General features: G+C 37.1%; 1 long non-coding RNA gene across 1 annotated transcript; it reads left to right on the top strand.

Moving 5' to 3' along the window:
* The first annotated feature begins 7,739 nt into the window (after positions 1-7,739).
* LOC126814239 (uncharacterized) lies at positions 7,740-20,853 on the top strand. The gene is made up of 6 exons (XR_007677445.2): positions 7,740-8,050; positions 14,609-14,719; positions 16,351-16,435; positions 17,247-17,426; positions 18,785-18,879; positions 20,436-20,853. It is a non-coding gene; the product is annotated as an uncharacterized LOC126814239 (long non-coding RNA).
* Positions 20,854-21,524: the final 671 nt, after the last annotated feature.

Below are 21,524 nucleotides of genomic sequence, written 5' to 3'. Positions count from 1 at the left end.
GTGATATATTGTAACGCTTGTATTAAATCGGATAAAAATTGTGACCTCTATGGGGACCACAAGTTAAAAATGCAATTTTTCGTATTTTTCAGGGGCCATAATTCAGGAAGTTATGGTCTGATATGCGCGAATATGGAAAGAAACCGAGATCTGTGGGTTATTAAGATGCATTTTAAGTATAATCAAAATCAGATGAAAACTGGGACCTCCAGAGGTTCCCCAACCCTGATACACAATATTTTGAAAATATTTGCGAACGAGGGGCGGTCAGTTTCGGTCCGATTTTTACGACCATTATATAGGGTGTAACGGTGATATATTGTAACGGTTTTTTTTAAATCGGATAAAAATTGATTGTGACCTCTATGGGGTCCACAAGCTAAAAACGTGATTTTTCGTACAATCAGGGGCCATAATCCATGAAGTTACAGTCCCATACATGCCAATATCGAAAGGAACCGAGATCTTATGGTGATAAACCTATATTTCAAATATTGAAATCGGATAAAAATTGTGAACTGTAGAGTGTTCACAAACAATTGCGGACGGACAGGGGCGACGACAATATACGTCCACATAAAAATGTGGGCGTATAAAAATCAATCAGATCTTCCAAAGTCATTTATCAATTGGGCTAATGTAATGTAAATTGTGTATGATAATTAAATAATAGATCCGAAATAAAAAATTTTAAATCATGTATATTTTAATATATGCAAAATAAAACTGTTTTACACTTTGACCGTATTTGTTTTTTTATCATAAATTTTTGGCGGATAAAATATTCAAGTTGGCTGAAAAAAAATAACATCAATCTTTTATATAAAAATTGTGATCCATTTTGGCGGTGTGGACCCTGGTGGTGGCTGGAGACTAGTGAGGACATAATGGGTATGCTCGATTCACAGTCCAGAACGTCCCGAATTGACAGAATTGCAATCGAGTAACGCGGAATTCAGTTCTGTCACAGTTCTGTCAATCCCAACAACGGAGGTGGTGTGAGTAGAATCGTGACGTAATTAAAAGGTTTCGGCTGCACGGTTGGTTGAGATATTTACTTATTCAGTCGACGCATGCGCTGTAGCCCGAAATCCACCTTTTCACTCGATTGTCACTATTTTTGGAATTGATGGAATTCAATTCCGGAACGTTCAATCGAGTACCCCCAATATGAAGCTTTGTCGGATGTCCCGCTTATTATCTTAATTATGTTATTGTACTTTTACTCATTTTTATATTAACAAAATTTGTGTTTTCAGACTGTGATTTAAAATTCCCGTGAGGGGAATGTATACCATAGGAATTGGCCAACGAAGCCCAGAGCTAGAGAAAATGTGAATCTAATCAAATAAAATTATATTGTAAATAAGAATAGTTTTCTTTTATGGTTTGCCACAGTACTGTAAAATACTTAACAGCGGTACACATATGCTATTGGTTTAATCAGAATAACAGGGTACGTACAATATAAAAACATTTATATTTTCATAAAATTTCGTTTTTTCTCAAAAAATTATCATAAAATGGAAAATGTCATAAAAAAAAATATAAAATTTCACTATTCTCATCAATTTTCAAAATATAAAATTAACCATAGATCGCTACTCCCAATATTATCGTCGACCCTATCCGTCCGGACGTCCGTCAGTCCACAATTGTATGTGGACACTCTACAGGACACAATGGTTATCCGATTTCAACGAAAATTGAAATATAAGATCTCGGTTCCTTTCGATATTGACATGTATCGGACCATAACTTCATGGATTATGCCCCCTGATTGTACGAAAAATCGCGTTTTTAGCCTATAGATGTCACATTTTTTATCTGTTTGTGTTGACATTTGAAATGTAGGTTTATAACCCAAACATCTTGGTTCATGTCGATATTCACGCATATCGGACCGTAACTTCCTGAATTATGGCCCCTGGTTGTACGAAAAATCGCGTTTTTAGCTTGTGGTCCCTCAAGAGGTCACAATCGTTAACTGATTCAAAAAACCATTCGAATATGTCACCGTTACACCGTAGTGTTGGTCGAGTTCGATTTTCATGAAGATGTTTCACAGACTGACTAACGGCCATAACTCTAGCAGTAATTTTCGGAAATCTTTGAAAACCAATAGGCTCCTTCGTCCACAAGATTATGTTAGGTTGATCAAGGGCCATAAGTCTCATGACCTTAAACACTGTATAAATTTAAAGTCAATCTGATATTAACTTTAGCCTCTAGAGTTTGTGGACGCCGGGCTAATGAGAATATATTACCACATTTCAATGTAGGCGTATAAAAATTGTATTTTAAAATTCCTTTAATCATAAACATCAACTGAACGCAGGCACTGAACGCAGGCAGTTACTGTATGCGTGTGGAGGGGGTGGGGGTCATCGGAACTTTTGTCCTGGGGCACCACACAGGCTTGTTAAGGCCCTCCTGTATGAACATATTAGAGATGACTGAGACCACTAATGCCCCATTGACACTTTCACGCATTTTGAATCCACAATGGTAATCATTAATGCGTACCAATGCGGATGGATATCATGTATATTTCACCTGTCAATCAAATAGTTCGTGTCGTTGCTGACCAACCTTTGCTCATAGTATGCAAAATCTGTCCGCATCGTCCATCATTGTCCCGTTACAGTACGCAATATCTGCGGATAGTTTGCGCAGGTGACCGCGCACTTGCGCTATGGTACGCCAGTTCCTGCACTGTCAGGTATTGGTTACGCTAGTGTACTCAGTTTTAAGCATGCGTGACCATTTTGTGAGTCATTTTCTGGCACGCATTGGCACGCTTCATAGAAATAGAATATATAAAGGAAAGGTATTGGGATATGGTCCATTCCGTCGGCAACTCTTCAAAATGATGAACTCCAGAGACCTTGAAGAAAGGAATCTTACTTTGCAAAACGTACATCTTACAGCCGCTGCTGGTCTACTACTTTTGGAAGAAGATGAAAGTGAACGAAACATTGTTCTACAATCAAAACCTGACACCGACAGAACGTCTGCCTGCAGTAAGAAAAGAAAAGTCAGGAGACTCTGGGTGAGGCAATGGTTGACAAGGGGACAATATTTTAGCCATTATGACCAGTTATTGTCGGAACTACACAAGGAAGATCGCGGTGGTTACCGGAACTTCCTAGGTATCACCCCCGAACTGTTTCAAGAGATGATTGAAAAGTTGACCCCACACCTGAAGAAGAATAAAACATTTATGAGAGAACCTCTTGAAGTTAGCCTAAACCCGATTCTTAGCCAGTGGCGATTCCTATGCAAGTCTCCAATAAAATTTCAGAGTTGAACTTAGCACTATATGCAAGTTTCTACCAGAAGTATGTAAAGCTATCGTCAAGGTTTTCAAGCCAGAAGTATTAGTTTGTCCTAGAACAGAAGACCAGTGGAAGACTATTGCTGAAGGGTTTAGTAGAAGATGGAATTACCACAACTGTCTTGGAGCCGTTGACGGCAAGCATGTTGCTATGAAGACCCCCCCCCCCCCGCCCTCGGGTGGATCCTTCTACTTTAACTACAAGAACTTTCATAGCATCGTGCTCCTTGCTGTGGTGGATGCTGGGTACCTTGATGTTGGAGCGGAAGGTGGCGCTTCTGATGGTGGAACATGGAGGCTCGGTACTGGGTCCAGGCTGAGGCTCGGTACTGGGTCCGGGCTGAGGCTTGGTAGTGGGCACAGGCTCATTGGTTGGTTTTAATCTTGTCCTGCTTGTCGACTCATTCATGGGTTTGGACACTCGTCCCCTCATCCTTGTTCCTTTAGGTGGCATTCTGAAATGAGATGGAAATCACATGAACCTGGTTATTTATACAAAACGTTGTGAAAACGTGGAGGCCTCTGATTGGTGCGGCGTCTGTGAGTGAAGCAAACCTGCCAATGAGTATATGAGAGTAAACTATGAGCACCGGTGAGTAAATTATGAGCACCAGTGAGTACACTGTGAGGATCAATGAGTAAACTGTGAGCACCAATGAGTAACACGCGTCAAGTGGCGGGAAGAATTCCTGACCACTGGCAGATACCTACATCAACCCATGAGCACCATTGCTGATCTTGTCGTACCAGTGATAAACCTTGCGCACCAATGCGTGACATTGAGTACCCTTCAGTGCGTGACATAATTTCCATTGACACTTTTACGCATCGGGTACGCATAGTTTGTGCATAGTTTACGAAAATGGTACGCCCTGGAGTGCGTGGCATGAGCTTGGACAAATCCAAGGTTTTGGGTCGGCACTGTCACGCATGGCACGCAATGGTACGCCTAGCTTATGACTGTTTCCCGTGATGATACGTATAGTTTCCGTCTTGGTACGAACTTTAGCGTACCAAAGCGTACCACGAATGCGTGAAAGTGTCAATGGGGCATTATACCACCAGTGCGGAGACGTTCTTATCCGGATACACTGGCTGAACACTACTTCATGGACCGCAGATAAGTTATTTACTGTCAGTGCAGTTATATATAAAAAAAAATCATAATATTATGAAAAGATTATGGCTAGTAGGAAACCTATGTTAATAGTTTTAGACCACTGTATGTCTCAAAATCCAAGGTTACAAAGACCCGATTGTAGTAAAACCATGTTTTTTTCTGTTAAAATCATTATACCCTCTTGTAAGGGTTTCTTTTTCGGTCACCTTGTACAATACGTTGGGCGCTATTGGCAAAAACGCATTTTGATTAGCAAGACAAGACACCGAAGAAAGTGGTATGTAACACTACACGGACATAATATAATCTTTAAAAGGATATATATGCGGATGATTTTATTATATTCTCTTTAACACCAAGTGGACTCCAATCATCCCTTTATATTGTTGGCTCATATTGTAAACAATGGAGATTAATATTATGCTTTTTAATAAATCTAGCAAGACATGTTTCCAGACATTTTATATAAACAATGCTAAACTTGAAAATGTTATTGAATACAAATATATAGGTATTACAGTTCAGTCATCTAGTTCTCTTAGTAAAGGTGTTGAGTATTTAATTGATAAATCATTGAAGGCATACTTTAAGATTATAAAAGCTTTTTCTCAAATATCTGTTTCACCTCATATATTACCTTGTATGCATGTGATGCTTGGGGTGATTTTATTACTACAAACATTAATAACACCATAAAAATTGAAAAGGGAAGATACAATAAACCCTTCATTCCTCTTAATGAGAGATTATGTAAAAACTGCAACCTTCATTTAGTAGACGATGAAAAACATTTCTTATTGTATCGTCCATTTTATGATAATTTGAGACAACAATATATCTCACCATTTATCATAACTCATAAACCTGATTCAATTCAACTTAATATACTAATGAATAATGAAGAGTGTATAGAGAATGCTGGAAGTTTTGTATTGAATGCTTTTAAGAAAAGAGGAATATAAATATAGTTTTGTTAAGTGGTATGTAACATTATAAATATTGTCGATTACATCAAAATTAATATGTATCACACGTCTATGGTGGCCCATGGTCGCAATAGCGTTTTTTTGGGTATTTCATTTAAAATAATAAAAATATTAGTACAAAAAAAAAAAGAAACCTTTTTTTTTTTTTTTTACAAAATAAAAAAAAATAATCTTTTAAAATTTAAAAAAAAATAATCTTTTTAAAAAATTTAAAAAAAAAATCTTTTTAAAATTTAAAAAAAAAAAATCTTTTTAAAATGAAAAAAAAAAATCTATATATATATATATATATATATATATATATATATATAAAAATAATAAAATATATTTTAAAAAAATAAAAAAGAAATAATATTTAAAAAAAAATTAAATGAAAAAAAAAAAAAATTGAAAAAGAAAAGATAAAAAATAATTCCCGACGTGGCCCATCGTCGCAATAGTGTCTTGAGTATCCAGACCCAGTATACAGCTATCATTAGACTAGAGCGACCAGAAACATTTTGTGGCCCATTGTTGCAGTAGTATCTCGATTATTATGTGTGGGATCTATGAAGAACGTATAAACTCGAACGACAAGAAACGAGTCTGTAGTTATCTCACGTCAACATAATTGTAGATACTTCAATTTTGATTAGCTAAGCACTAAAATAAATCTCATATTATCTATTATCCAATCAAATACTAAAATTTGAATTTTATCTTAGTAAAACAGGCCCCAGACGAAGTCCACGTAGGCTATCATGCTCTATTATGTCTTTTAAATTGATGTTGTCCGCCATCGCACTTTCGCCATCGATTGTAACTTAAAATTTAATTTTAATAGACTTTAGTTAAAATTACTTGTGCCTCGATGTGAGGTAACTATAGACTGGTTTCTTGTCGCTCGAGTCTATACCATACGTTCTTCATAGATCCCACACAGGATAATCTGAACGACAGACCCACGATGTTTGACAGGTCACCCTACTCCTTGTCACGTACAACCGGGGATTCGAAATCACGCCAGTTGACTCAATGACGGGCTTTATGATATGACAGGCTTTATGATACAGCGCGCACGTGCTAACCATTCGCCCCCCCCCCCACCCCGGCTACTTAGTAGTAGTAGGCCTATACTTCGAGGATTAGTTTCAAAGTTGTTAACAACTTTTGAAATTCGACCTCAGGGAGACCAAGTGTTTTAAAAACATTACATAAGCCTTTTGAGGGGAGAATAGGCCTTGCGCACTAGTAGGCCGAATGGTGTCATTAAAGTCAGTGACTTCAAACGTCATTATGTATGTAGGCCTAGTTCTAGTTAGACTGGATAAACTAGTCTAAATGACGCTAGGCTTCTATAGTCTATTAATTATACATTTCTATTGACTTGCATATGTATAAATACATATATCCAAGTCCATAGACGTCATGGGTGGAAAAATTGTGTTTCACGTGTTGATGTCTGTTTACCTTTTTCCTTTCGGAAGGGGAGATAACTACAAACTCGTTTCTTGTCGCTCGAGTTATGCCACATAGGATAATCGAGACACTATAGCAACAATGGGCCACGAGGTATTTCTGGTTACTCGAGTCGAATGATAGCTGTCGTAGGCTGATTTTATACTGAGTCTGGATAATCAAGACACTATTACGACGATGGGCCACGTGCAGAATTCTTTTTTTGATTTTTTCTATTTCACTTATTTTTTTTTTTTTAATTAAAATGTTATTTTTTTTATAGATTTTTTTAATCTTAAATATTTTATTAATTTTTTTTATATAGATTTTTTTTTATTTTAAAAAGATTTTTTTTTTTTCTTAAATTTTAAAAAGATTTTTTTTTCTTTTTAATTTAAAAAGATTTTTTTTTTCTTTTTAATTTAAAAAGATTTTTTTTTTCTTTTTAATTTAAAAAGATTTTTTTTTTCTTTTTAATTTAAAAAGATTTTTTTTTTCTTAAATTTTAAAAAGATTTTTTTTTCTTTTGTTTTACAAAATAAAAAAAAATGTTTCTTTTTTTTTACTTTTATTTTTTATGATTTTAAATGAAATACAAAAAATAACCCCAAAAACGCTATTGCGACCATGGGCCACCATACACGTCTGGAAAATTAATGTTATTTTGTAAGATATTTAGTTAGATATTGTTATTGCATCACAATGTGAAATGTTTGTTGTAACTTCCATACGCATGCATGTGCATGTAATTGAGAATAAAACTATTATTATTATTATTATTATTATAAAACAGTCCTTGATATTGACCTTATCAATGTCACATGATCAATCGACTGGTTAATCGCGCGTCGTTCTCACATGATTGTGACAGTATTTACAAATAGCAACCCATGTGACCTTACTCTTGGCTAGTCAACCGGTAAAGTTATTGTGCAAGATATATAATATACTGATAGACGGATTAACGAGGACGAACTTCATTTTTAGAGCGATCGTAGTTGAATAACAACCTAGAAAATGTTGCGACTAGCATTACTATCAGTCTGTGCCTTGTATGTATTGAGCTACGCACCTTCGGTTAATTGTGGTTGCTGCACGCCTGAACAATGGGAGGGCACCGAAGGATTAATTGGAGGTTACTATCGGTGGGGTAGACCATCACTCATTTCCGTAAGTTTTTGAGGGCAGTTAAGAGCCCAGTTAACATTGATGGTTAGATTTACGTAAAGTTTACGTCATTATGGTTAGATTTTGGTTAGCGTCCAATAATGGTAAAATTCTTTGGTTAAATTTACGTTACTTTTACGTCATAATGGTTATGGTTACTTTTACGTCAGAAAATGACGTAAATGTAACGTAAACTTTATGACGGATTACTAACCAAGTTTTTTCCCTTTGAATACTTCTTGATTAAATAACATTACAAGTGTGTGCACATTCTAACAATTGATATATAGTCGGAATTCAGACATAATAATTATATATGTATTATTGGTTATAATTCTAACGTTAATCTAACGTAAATTTTACATCAGGTTTCTAATCGTTAGTTTATGGTTAGTTTTCTGACGTAAATCTAACGTTAGTTTTCTGACGTAAATCTAACGTTAGTTTTCTGACGTAAATCTAACGTTAGTGTTAGTTTTATGTCATAATTTTAACCGTTAATTTAACGTTAGTTTTCTAACGTAAATCTAATGTTAATTTTATAACATAAATCTAACTTTAGTTTTCTAACATAAATCTAACGTTAGTTTTCTAACATAAACCTGATATTAGTTGTAAAACGTAAAACAAATGTCAGTTTAATGTCATGATACTAACAATTAAGGGCCTGACAAGACAGCTGTCTAGTCATTAAAATGGGTAAGACCCTGGCTCGCTAGCCTGGAGGTCGGGTGTTCGATCCCTGCATTGGCCGAGAAAGTTCATCCAGATTTCCGGCGTGGTTTCCCCTTGTCAGTGATGCAGGACGGAGGTCCCGTGTACACATTGGCATGCATGTAAAAGATCCCTTGACAGTTGGAATTCGATATAAGAGTAGGCCGTAGTGCCACTGTCGGGGCAAAATTTCCCTCATAACACACTGTATGGTGTATGGCCATCTTCATTAGCCCAGTTCGGAGCAGAACAGTTGGACGTTAAACCCCATTTCATTTCATTACATTTTGTATCCATTTCTAAGTGCCCAAGAATAGAGATCTAGCTCCTTTAATAGTTGCGGTCTGTAGGTGACACACAAAGAGAAACTGAATGAATGAATGATCTACTCTCATTTCAAATTCCAAATGTCAAGGGTTCTTTTACGTGCACACCCACGTGATGGACTAGACACTGTTTTTTTAGGTCCTCTGTCCTACACCACTACTAACAAAGGGAACTTTCTCGACCAACATGGGGATCACGTTGGCTAAGTGGGTAAGACGCTGACTCGCTAGCCTGGAGGTCGGGTGTTCGATCCCTGCATTGGCTGAGAAAGTTCATCCAGATTTTCCGTTTAGCCTAGGAATCCCTCGAAACAAATTTTACTAATATAACCCAATTTTTATCACGAAGACATTATATCTGGAACCTGTGAAGATACCTTGTAAAGATTTTTAGACACATTAATTTATTGTAGTAGAATATTTATTTTTTTAACGGGGGGGGGGGGGGGGGATTTGACTTATATAATTAGTTTTTGGTGTAAATCCTTATTCGGAGCACATTTCAAATGTGCTATGCCTATTACTGTCATATGAATATATTGGGGGGGGGGGGAGGTACCGAGGCCTGTTTTTATACACTCAAATAGACACGTGATCGCCTATTGTCATTAAAATGGCTTACCCGTCCATTCCCCCTTTGTCTTCACTACATTTAGCATCCGATCTTTTTAAAGTTGATTTTAAATCTTGTTAACATTGGTGAGACGACGAAAGCTATGAATTTAAGCAACCGTTAATCACTTCTGGAGCTATGGCCCTTGTTTCACTTTGTGGAACCCTGTGAATGTTCCGACAACAAATATTATCAGATTTATATGCAGCGCATTGTTTAAATCCGTGACAGGAAATGGAATGAAATGAAATGGGGTTTAACGTCCTACTGTTCTGCTCCGAGCTGGGCTAATGAAGACAGGCTCAAGCGATACAGTGTGCTATGAGGCAAGTGGTCCGGACAACGACACTACGGCCTACTCTTATAACGAATTCCAAGGGATCTTTTACGTGCACGCAAATGTGTACACGGGACTTCGATTTTTTGTCCCATTCGAATGACAAGACAGCTGTCCTTGTCAGGCCACGCATATTGGATTTCAACAAATTCCGTTTATTACTTTTGACCCTTGTTTCACTCTGTAGAACACTGTGAACGCTCTAACGATAAACGATATGAAATGTGTATACGTTTACATTACTTGATTCAATAAAGCGAAAAGTTATGGCCCTTGTTTGACTTCATGAAATCCAATGAACGCTTCAACGACAAATGTTATCGGATCTATAAGAAATTTATATTTAGGGTTGACATTTATAGTGAGACGACAAATCATATTGAATTTCAACAATTTCCGTTATTCACCGTCTAAAGATTTCGACCCTCCGGACGATCAAGATCCTAAGGGTGTTGTATGTTTCGCTGACTATCTTTACAGGATTTTATGCAGACAATAATTTTACAATGTGTGTCTACATTCATGAACATACTTGGCCCATTCATTTAAATGATAATAAATTTTAACCTGAATAGCATTTAGCCCATATAGGATATGTCATGAATGTGATAGTATATTAATTATATTAAACTCATCTTTAGCGCTATTTATAATAAGAAATAAAATGAAATGGGGTTTAACGTCCTACTTTTCTGCTCCAGCTAGTTAATAATAAGAAAATACAAAGATATACCCAACAGTTAGAACATATTCCAACATACAGCAGTTGAGAGATAATATTGTGAAGATCTTGCCGGGTACTCTGCTGAGTAGCTAGCCCCATTGTTATTCCAGGTATATTGTTTATAAGGCATTTAGTGATAGGACTAACATTGAAAAAACACAACACAACTTTATGGATAACAATCACTAGCAACTTTAATAGTGCAACGTTTCAACAAGTGTCCTCTTGTCGTTATCAAGCACAGGGTAAAAACGATAATATGATACAAAAACCGTTCGTTCTTGGTGTTTAACGTCTGCTTCCACATAAGTGATATCGCAGACAAGACATGGGAGAGCCGAAGCTGATTCCTGTTTTTTAGAATATGATTTTGCAATCTTTCCATTTGGCCTTAGGCCATGGATTTGGTTTAGTGGGAAGTTCTTCCCTTTATTTAATATAAAACATATCGTTTGGTAGATGATCTCGTCTGCTTCTGGATTGGTAGATGTCATCGTTTGGGGTTAGTGTTTAGGTGCCAGGCCCGTCTTATTGTGGCCCCCCCTTACTCCACTATCCCACTCTCTGGGTTTGGTATCAGTTTTATTTGCGGAATAGTGTTTAGGTGCCAAGTTCGTCTGACCGTAACTCCCCCTTACTCCACTATCCTGCTAGTTTGGTAGATGTCATCTTTGTGGGGTTTGTGTTTAGGTGCCAGGCCCGTCTTATCATGACCTCCCCTTACTCCACTATCCCACTCTGTAGGTTTGGTGTCTGTTTTTGGTGGAATAGTGTTTAGATGCCGAGTCCGTCTGATCGTGACTCCCCCTTACTCCACTATCCTGCCAGTTTGGTATAAATCCCCTATGTAGTTTAGTGTTTAGATGCCGGGCCCGTCTAACCGTGACCCCCTCTTACTTCACTATTCTACTTAGTCCAACTGTGTCCATTAGGGCGTGGATTTGTTCGAAGATTTGCAGTTTCAGATCTGGTCTCGGGAAGAGTAGGTTCTTAGTGTTGAATGGTATGTTGTTGGACTCCATTGTTCTCACTAGTTCCCTTCTCTCCTCCTTGTATACCTCGCAGTCTACCAGGACAGGGTTGGTGGTACATTCTTCTCCGCACTCACAGATGATGACTTGGTGTTTGTAGTCTCGCAGCCGCTCTTTCACCCTTAGCTTCGATATAAGTCTACAAATATCTCTTCTAGGGTGATTGAGTGTTGTCTTTGTGTAGATCTTGTCATCCAGCCGGAATCTGTATGTGTCAAGTTCAACGAGATTTAATTCCCAGATTGAATTGACGTGTCTTTTGACCATACTGTAGATTTCCGTGGTGCTGTAATCTATGGTGCGGAGTGGTGCTGTGTCCTTGAGACCTTCATTGGCGAGTCGATCTGCCTCCTCGTTTCCTCTAATGTTGACATGTGATGGAATCCACACGAGTTCTACTTTGCTTCCCTTCTCTAAAACCCTCTGGTACAGCTGCCTGATTTCCAAAATAACTTCTGGTCTTGAGTCCGAGTTGTCATTTTGGATTGAAATCAGACTGCTTAGAGAGTCGCTTGGAATGACGAACTTATTAGTCTTTTGATGGGAAATCCATGATATAGTGTCACGAATGGCCACAAGCTCTGCAGTGTACACCGAACAGTTATTGGGCAGTTTCCTGCTTATTCCCTGTTCCCCGTTTGGCAGGTATATTCCAAACGAGCTGGTGCCCCTTTCAGGATTGCGTGAGCCATCTGTGTACACATGGTCCCAGTCATCAGACGGCCAGTTGTCTTCCAGGTGTTCTAGAGAGAAAGCACAAAGAAGCAGTGGGGTTGTTTTTCTTGTCGGTTTTCTGTAGTAGATCTAAATAACCGGCGGTATAGGGAGCGTCCAAGGGGCGATCACTTGGGGGTCGTGTTCATTTATCACGAGCTCCCCCAGTCGCAGTTCCTTGATTGTTTCCCTGATACCCTGGCCGAAGCTTTTCTTTCTAGGATCTCTCACATATCTTGTATTTTGTAGACTGACAAAGGTTGGGGATCTTTCGCCCAGTTGCGAGATCTTAGCCCAGTACCTTGTCGCTAGTTCTTTTCTTCTTAGGGATAGGGGCAACTCCCCGACTTCCTGCAGTAGTGCCTCTCTCCCAGTCCCTTGCCCTACGCCAGTCGCAATACACAGAGCTTTGTATTGGATGGTGTCAAGCTTCCTTAAGAGTAATGGCGCGCAGTTCATGAAGGCCAGAGAGCCGTAGTCTAATACAGATCGTATTAGAGCATGATACACCATCATTAGTGTGACTCTGTTGGCCCCCCCAAGAACTGCCCGTTATTTTCCTCATTAAGTTTAGGATTTTGGTGCATCTATCTACAGTCGCGTCGATGTGCGGTTTCCAGGTCAGCCTTCGGTCAAAGATTACGCCAAGGAACTTGGTTTGGTCTTTAAACTCGATGGTTTTCCCGTTCATACACAGAGTCATTCTGCTTATCCCTGCTTACAAGCATGCCGATTGTTTTCTTCTCCGAGATTTTGAATCCCCAATCCCCAACCGCGACGATGGATGTATATTCATAGAGCATATGACATTTTGATTAACTAACTGTACCTAAGTGAACATATAAATTGTAGTTAAATGCTGTGTGTTTTGGTGGGGGTGGGGATTTTTTGGTTTTTACTATTTGATATTCACAATACCTTTGCCATAATTATTAGCCATGTGTTAAAATGAAGCCTTATGTTTTTCTAGCTTATACTAAATATGTTTTCTTTAACCATCTAGATCTTAACCAATTAGTTTGTGTAATGGCTTCCTAATTATCTAAGTATTAAGTATTGTAAACATAACTCCAATTTGTCTTTGATTTTTTTATATTTAAACAGAATAGTATTTCTTGTCTTTGTGGCTTCTTCTAAATTTTTATACTTAAATGCTTACTCCCAGGTTTTTGTATCATATTATCGTTTTTACCCTGTGCTTGATAACGACAAGAGGACACTTGTTGAAACGTTGCACTATTAAAGTTCCTAGTGATTGTTATCCATAAAGTTGTGTTGTGTTTTTTCAATGTTATTCCAGGTGTTAGAATGTGGGATTAATCTGAAGTTTTGATGTCTAAACACGACTCATAGTCAGATGGACCTACAAATCTAAAGATTGCTTGACCTGTTCTCACGATTGCCGATAAATGTGATTTTCAATTGATACCTAGAGTTTATTTTAAAAAAAAACAAAACAAACTTGTCCTGTAAATCTATATCCTGATTTAACACCCCCCCCCCCCCCCCCGATTCGATGAACCAACCATTTTTTCATTTTTCAGGCAATGTAATACTTTTTTAGGACAGAAACATTAGAGAATGCGACCGATGTAGATCGAATTGGGTGGGGATATGAAACGACCCAACATTTCGAAATTAATTATTTTACATATTTATTGTCCTATTGTTTATGCCTGTATCATTAAAACATGCTGTAGAGGATCAAACTTAATCACTCTTTCAATAAAAATATGTTAACTTGCCAAGAAGTCACCTTTGTTCTGTGTGACCCCGAAGGTCTTGTTTGCTTTATAACAGCATGCGCTTGCACATCACTGTATGTAACAGTTAAAGTCATTACCGTCGGGAGTTATGACCCTTGGTCAACTTTGAAAAAAGAAATTGTGGGCGCCTTAGGTTGACTTGAAATTTATACATAGTATTCATTTGCATGAGCCGATTACAAGTAAAGGTTTTGTTAGCACCAGGAAGAGGCTCGTAATGTCTGGTGAATGCTTCCATTACCTATAAAGGAATAAATATTCAACACTTTACCTGTTGACTGTTCATTTATACCACCTTGCTTGTACGACAAGATAAAATCAATTGTTTATTTACAGGGTGGTTCCAGGGTGGCTTATGACGGAATGGGAAAACGAGTTGCAGCTGTAAGCAACATACAGACAAAGCGAGGACGGTATGCTGTGCGAGTCATTGAAAATTACTCAGAGGTATAAAATATATTTTGAAGATACATTATGGGAGATTAGATAAAGAGCTGACAGTTCTCACTATAATTGTTAAAAACTAGATAATATAAAGGGGATTTGCTGAAAATTGCAGTCAAATTGATCCACTCAGAACAAAGATGTTAGCGATTGAATTTTCGGCTTAGCCTCAATCATCATTACTAAAGTCGGTACGATAAAAAACATGGTCTCGATTATTCAGTTCATGATTAAATCATGAATGAAGGTTGAGCAGCAAATAGGATCCTAATCTAGTAAATATCGCAGGCTAGCGTTGACATCGAGAGTTGGTTATGGTCTGTATCAGTTAATTAATGTCTAATTAATAATTTAGATAACATTTCAGGCCTAAAGAAAAACCTGCAATAGGCAGATTTAGCTCTTGCATAATGTATGTTTAAGGATTATCGACTGCGGTCACGTTGATAACTTTAAATGTTCACCTTGTTTAAAAAAAAAATTTTTTAATATACCTTAATTTAATTTGTGAGACGTGTTTCATATTGGGAAGATATATGTGTTTTAGCACTCGCTTTCCTTAAATCAAAACGTTTTTTAATGGAAACACATGTTCTTAATTATGATTGCATTTTATCAATTCTAACACAATATATACCATTTGCTGTACGTTATAAATCCTGTCAACTATTTCTATTGATTTATTTCAACCCAAGCTGTCATCTTTTCGCATCTGATGTACATAGATCGATATTAGGCTGATTTTTACATCAATCCATGCCCAATACCGTGCACGTTTTTAGTCCAACCCCATCTGATCAAAGGCCTATTTTGTCACTTCTGTCCGGCCTAAACGATTGGCCATGTTTGTCCCCCATCTTTCGAATATTGCAGCGGAGTATTAAAATTATTCTGGCTGTCCATCCTTCTGTCTGTCACACTTTTGGGGACACAATATATCTCCTCTAATTGAGTTTAAACGTGTTTGTAAGGTGAATGCCTCGGAGTTAGAAGATGAGCATTTTCTTTTTAGGCTAAGCAGAGATAAGCAATTTGATTGGTTGATGCTTTAGAGCACGATAACTTTAGTTCTTATGAAGTTAGAGTGATGAAACTTGGTGTCTAAGCCTGATGAGCATTTTTGGCTCAGGGTAAGCAGCGCTACATGAGGTTTATTAGTCGAGAACTTTGATTCTAATTGAGTGATGGCGGTGACACTTTGTGTATAGTTTCTTTACGTCGATACCTTAAGAAAGGTTAATACTAGGCATTTTCTGCGTAGGCAAATTGGAGACTTCAATCTGATTGGTCGACACTTTAGAACACAAATCACTCTCCTTCTAATTGAGGTAAAATGTTTAAACTTGGTGTAGGTGTATATTAGGCGAATGCCTGACAGAGTGCGATCACGCACATTTTGGATCTTATTAATGCTCGATATAATCTGAGCAAGACCTTACGGTCTGCTCCCCAGTCAGTGTTTGATAAGACTCTCAATATGCTGAGGGCTTTCAGATGTTTCTTCTTGAGGGTTTTGGGGTGGAATGTTTAAATTTTATGTAGATGTTCATTAGGCGAATTTCTTGGCCGAGTTTCGTTGCCAGGCAACCTGTCCTTTAAGCACATTAATTTATTTCAGTAATTATTCTTTTCAGCGCACTTTGTACATGATCAATCTTTCAAAAAAAAAATGCAGAAAACTACCCTTAAAAAGAGAGTTCCGTAAAGCTTGTATTCCAGGTGAGCCACGTATTATGTTAAATCTGAATGATATTTTATTGTGTATGATTAAATATCTCTAGTAAATGCTATTCACCTGTACATCAGTTCTATATAATACAAGGTCTCATAACAATAAATTAATAATGAAATAGACAAAGGTGATGTGTTTGTCACAGTTACCATCAAAAATAAAAGGCAATTGTAAAGACTTCAATTGTTCATTTAGTAATACTATGGTTATTAGTTTGATATCATCCAATTGTACCTTTTAGTAAATTGATATCCTCGACATTTAACTCTTTAAGCTTATAACTGGATTGAGAGCATGTACCTTGGAAAAAATCGTAAATGGTTTTATAAGTTTTTATGGTTACAGCGTCTCACTTGAGGGGCCCGTGTGTCGCGTTAAGGCTTTTTAGTATAGCAAGTAGTGGGCCTTTTGCTGGAAAGAAATGACCCACTGCATTGTAAAACTAAAAATAGAGGCAGTGAATGAAAATCACACGATTTTAGTATTATTTGTGAGCTGTAAAGTTGTATGTATAGGCAAACATCACACTTGTAACACAAAGCATATTGCAGCTACATCCCAAAACTCCTCTAAGGTATGCCGAAATTTAAAAAAAAAACAAAAAAAATAAATTCCTTGCACCTTGTGGGACAGCCCCTCCCCCTCCTTCCTGTGCTATAGATTCCTTAACATGCCCTGTGTCACATATTGTTGTACTTTTGTATTTATGCAGCCTTAATACTAAAGAGTTTTATTACCATTTGTTACTGAATATTTCATTGTACTTTCTAATTAACTATTTGATTCATGTATTTAAAGATGATGCCAAATTGGTGGCAGAAACATACATAGGTGCAGGAGACAACACATTGGGCACATCCAGCTATGCTTTAAGAATGGTCGACAAGAAAAAGCGAGTTCTGTTGGATGCCTTCGTTAGTGTTACTACAGACGGCTGCATCCCAATAAGTGAAACACTAACAGGAAGTGTTAAGAGAGGTCAGTATTTTAATGCTTTAAGAGAATGTAGAACCGATTTCTTGTGAATACTCCACAGACCACAAAATGAATGTCTTGTAAATAACTTCCAGCATTATTGCTTTTGATCAATCAGTAGAACCCTGTGAACTCTATTCATGGTAAATGCCTGTGTTTGCCTGATTAAAGTGCTACATTTGGGTTATTTAAAACCTAAAGTTATTTGAAAGCCGTTGAACATGTTGATGTACCGGAAACCCACATTTTATTTCTTTTTTTAATTTCAACATTGGGATGAGTCACTTTTTTAATTTCTACATTGGGATAAGTGACTATCTGTGTGAACATCTCAACTCTTTAATCGGATTCAGTGTAGTTGAAATAAATATGCAGGCCTATAAGAAAAGTATGAAAATCAAAACCAATGTGCACTCATTTAATCGCAAACAATTAGACATGCACAATATACCAAAAATTAGAAAGGTGTGCTTAAGTTCCATATTGGAAAATTCCCTGTCTTTAATTTTTTTATTTATTAAAAGATCCTGCTTATCAACAATTATTGTTATAAGTGTTTGGGTTAATTTATATATACTCTTCAAAAAAAATGTAGGGGATATTCAGAAACAATACAAAACTGCGGAAATGCACTGCTGTTTTTATTAGAGGTAATCAGTGTATGTAAATAACAGGCCAATTGCCTACGCATGAACAAAAACAGCTCATATGGGCGGCTTATCTGACGGCCCCATTTCACTCGCAACGAGATGCACAAAAACGTCAATTTTCACTTTTTACAGTGTATCTCGTTGCGAGTGAAATAGGGTCGTTGATTGGGCGGTTGATTAGGATCATGCCACAACAAATTGCTGAATGTAATTGCTCCACCAATCCTCAGACATTCAGCAATTCGTCGTGACATGCTCCTAATCAACCGTCCAATCACGATTTGGGGCACTAGTGTTACGGCCAATTCTTGCAGTGTTGTCGGTTGACGTTGATGTCGACGAACACGTCTCCCGATCAAATTAAATTTAACACACTAAAGCAAAGATACGCTAAACGGTAAATCTTATGCAAGAACCGATAGGACAGCAAACATGGATAGATAAACCAGCACGCGGAAGTTTTCATCAACTCTTCCTTGAAGTGTCAAATTTGACAAGGACCCCCTCCCACGTGTATGGCGCTATTGCGTGTCGCATGTGCAGCTCATTGGTTCTGTTGGGGCAGCAAGTTCTTGATCTGTGAACATACTTTCAAAGCATGTCAAATGTCCATGACTATTTATCATATCTCAACCTGCATAGGTATTTGCATTTCTATATCCCTTACTTTTTTTGAATTTATTATTTAAATAGATGTAATGTTTGTTTTAGTCTCTTTCTTGGATATCATCGGTTTTGTTAACGTAACGGCCGGAATTGAAGACGAAAAGGTGTTCGATCCACCAAGCTACTGTGATGACGAGGCTGTAAGTACAATATATTCTATTAAGAGATTAGGTTTTATCTCCCTTCAACTGTATTGGTACAGTTCCATTATCATCTGTTTCACAGAGGTAATGCGAACGCCGTCTTCTAACTCTGTGGGGTGGGGGTGAAGATGGCCGAATGGTTAGCGCGAGCGCGCTGTATCACAGGGTCCTTCATTGAGTCAACTGGCGTGGTTTCGATTCCCCGGTTGTAGGGGCGCCTGTCCATCCTCGTGGGTTTTCTCCCAGTTCTCCGGTTTCCTCTAACTGCTAGAGACACCTATGCGCAAGCGAATTATTGAAATAAAAGTGAACCATATGTTAGTCCCGAAATGACCATGTTTGTGTAGAGTGGACGCTAAACCCCATTTCTCTCTCAAACTCTGTGTAAGATGACTGACCTTTATAGAATTCATGTGCATTCTACGGCATCGATGTCACACCCCACTCAATTGCGTGAAAACGGAGACATAAGCGGTCTGGAAAAATCCATTTGTAAATGCGGTCGGTTGGAACTGAACTCAATCATTTTTGATGGAATGTTTAGACATTCAGTGTATTTCGTAGTTTTCATCAGGTCTCTTTGGATCAAATTTCCCTACCTTTATGACCTGTTCTCAAAGAAATGTATTGCTAACCATGGAAGATCGCGTCCCCATTTTATACTCACATTATGATATGACGACTTTTTGGTTCCTTGAACTTAGTGTGCTGGCAGCCGCGGGTCAGTTGCACACGATTGCAGTCGACATAAGCCCTTTGAGATTCCTGCTGCCCATAGCTGAATATACTTGCAACTAAACGTGCACCGGTGACATAAACGATAGGTATTTCCAGTTGAACACAGTCGCATCGGATAAAGCCCATTTGATTTAGACACAATTGATTACATGGTATTACTCCAGAACCATAAAAAATGGTAGTGCATAGTAACTTTCTAGCTGGAAGAATTATTCTGCGATAACTTTTCATCCATCTACGGGTTTATTCAAATATATATTTTGACAAATATTATGTAGATTCATTTGATTTTGTTAAGAAAAATATTGTCTATTTGGGCTTCTACCTTTTCTGTTTCAAACTAAACCCACATACTGCATTAGTGAAATGTTTAAATATTATTATCTCCCTTTATTGTTAAAATTTTCGTCAAACTCTCATGTTAGGAAAAATGATCGTACAAGTTGAACTATAGATGATATTATTATTAGTATTATTATTATTAAATATAAACAATGATAATATGTAACATTAAAATGAATATTATCCAGGAAAGTGCTCAATACTTTAACTAATATTAAATCTAAATGAATTAAAATGGTGCCGAATGACAATAAGGCTAAATATATTGAGGGTAACCCTTATTAAGCCTACATAAACTAAATAAAATAGTGTCGCATGTCTTGAAATACTCTTTTTCCGTTACATTCAGTTTTTGTCACAATAAATATTGTAAATTTGGCTTTATATTCTTCATACACTTACAGCTACCATTTGCTGAATAAACAGGCTAATTTATTGACATTGCCACATGTTAAACCTAATTTTCTTTTCAGACGGATGATTTTGAGATTCAAGAAACACAGTTATACAGAGAGTTCAGAATTTTTGGAATGTGAGTCTTGAAAGAAATACAGTCTCCTACACATTACACATCTAACAGCTTATATATGTAGAATTGCCAGTGTACATGTGAGCTACGTGTTCTTTCCAATATAGATCTATTTTTTTTATATTTCATGCACGTATATATATTTTAGAAAGTATAGGCCTATTTGCATTTTATGTATATCAAATTAAATCTCACAATTTCAAGAATCATAAATAACCAGATCTGAGAAAATAGTAGGCTACTAAGCTTATTTTGTGCTCATAATTCCATTGTTGTACGTGTTTATTTTTTCTTTTGTACCTTAATATGTTCAGTGATAGTTCTCTTTTGTTTTCAAATAAAATATATTTTTAACAGTAGAATATTTACAATTTTTTAACTTGAAAATAACAAATAACACCACCCCATCTCATAATGTCAGATTATTTTGTGGGTCATACGGACCGAGGAGTGACGAACCTTTATCGTTAGTTGTGAATATGAGAAGCATACCCTCCCCCCCCCCCATCTATAATCTATTCACATGTAATAGGTTGCAAATGAATGAACCAGGAACATTTTAGGATTTCTTAGCTCGAATTTTATAAAGAGGTTGATATTTGGGTATTCAACTTAAAGAACATGGGCTTTAATAGTTACCTTCACACACTCTACTGGTTATGTTTCAAATGCATACAATGAAAATGGCAAAGATACAGTCACACAATAGTATTTATCAGGTACCGGTAATTATATCCAATAAAAATATGCCAACTGTGGTATATATAGAAAGTTAAGACATCCAATCATATTAGAAAAAAACTTGATTCCCTGAAACACCCATGGGGCATGCTCACGACAAAAGTGTGATTGTATCCAATAAAAGTCAACTTTTCTCCTCTTGTGAAGCACGGGGCGCTCTGCATCCTATAATATGTTCACCTAGTGGCTGTGTTTTGTGAGAACATTGAGAGAATAAAACATTCGGTAAACTGCGATTTAACGTCGGCTAAAGAAGTTGGCAGTGGATAATCCAGGAATTTACGAAGACTTT

Source organism: Patella vulgata, chromosome 3 (assembly GCF_932274485.2).
Source record: "Patella vulgata chromosome 3, xgPatVulg1.2, whole genome shotgun sequence".
Lineage (NCBI taxonomy): Eukaryota > Metazoa > Mollusca > Gastropoda > Patellidae > Patella > Patella vulgata.
This window is presented reverse-complemented; position numbering and strand designations above follow the sequence as displayed.